The sequence below is a fragment of the Ambystoma mexicanum genome, chromosome 4q (genome assembly GCF_040938575.1).
Source record: "Ambystoma mexicanum isolate Mex_15411 chromosome 4q, UKY_AmexF1_1, whole genome shotgun sequence".
In the NCBI taxonomy this organism is placed as follows: domain Eukaryota; kingdom Metazoa; phylum Chordata; class Amphibia; order Caudata; family Ambystomatidae; genus Ambystoma; species Ambystoma mexicanum.
The window spans coordinates 529,704,993-529,706,494 of NC_090928.1; positions in this window are offsets into that span (position 1 = coordinate 529,704,993).

Genomic DNA, 1,502 nt, shown 5'->3' on the forward strand with positions numbered 1-1,502 from the left:
AGCACTAAAATTTTTGTTGTTTTCGCCCAACGTGGGGCTCGAACCCACGACCCTGAGATTAAGAGTCTCATGCTCTACCGACTGAGCTAGCCGGGCTCCTTTGGCTGCCTATAGTTTTCTTCCCTATCCCTGCACTGCCGTTTTCCACAGATAGGATGCTGTGTAATCATAGGCTCTGGTGGAGTTTGGAAAGAAAATACACATCAGCCAGAGGCAGAAATAGTCTAAGAAAGTATCAAACACAATTACCAGTCAATATCAGAACGCATTGAAGAATATCAGGAAATAGCCGATTAAACCTGTGTGGAAAAAAGTCTTATTTGTGTTTTCTCCACTTTATTTTACAGTAAGATGATACATACTTTTTCTTTTACAGTGAATACATTAAGGTGTGGTATTGCCCCATTACACATCATCCAGACATGCATTCATATATTGCATGTTAACAATCAAAATATTGCAAATATTGTAAAGAGACTTTCAATTTCTATTTTTTTGGTCAAAAAGCACTAAAATTTTAGTTGTTTTGGCCCAATGTGGGGCTCGAACCCACGACCCTGAGATTAAGAGTCTCATGCTCTACCGACTGAGCTAGCCGGGCTCCTTTGTATGTCTATAGTTTTCTTCCCTATCCCTGCACTGCCGTTTTCCACAGATAGGATGCTGTGTAATCATAGGCTCTGGTGGAGTTTGGAAAGAAAATACACATCAGCCAGAGGCAGAAATAGTCTAAGAAAGTGTCAAACACAATTACCAGTAAATATCAGAACGCATTGAAGAATATCAGGAAATAGCCTATTAAACCTGTGTGGAAAAAAGTCTTATTTGTGTTTTCTCCACTTTATTTTATAGTAAGATGATGCATACTTTTTCTTTTACAGTGAATACATTAAGGTATGGTATTGCCCCATTACACATCATCCAGACATGCATTCATATATTGCATGTTAACAATGAAAATATTGCAAATATTGTAAAGAGACTTTCAATTTCTATTTTTTTGGTCAAAAAGCACTAAAATTTTAGTTGTTTTCGCCCAACGTGGGGCTCGAACCCACGACCCTGAGATTAAGAGTCTCATGCTCTACCGACTGAGCTAGCCGGGCTCCTTTGGATGCTTATAGTTTTCTTCCCTATCCCTGCACTGCCGGTTTCCACAGATAGGATGCTGTGCAATCATAGGCTCTGGTGGAGTTTGGAAAGAAAATACACATCAGCCAGAGGCAGAAATAGTCTAAGAAAGTATCAAACACAATTACCAGTCAATATCAGAACGCTTTGAAGAATATCAGGAAATAGCTGACTGAACCTGTGTGAAAAAATGTCTTATTTGTGTTTTCTCCACTTTATTTTATAATAAGATGATACATACTTTTTCTTTTACAGTGAATACATTAAGGTATGGTATTGCCCCATTACACATCATCCAGACATGCATTCATATATTGCATGTTAACAATGAAAATATTGCAAATATTGTAAAGAGACTTTCAATTTCTATT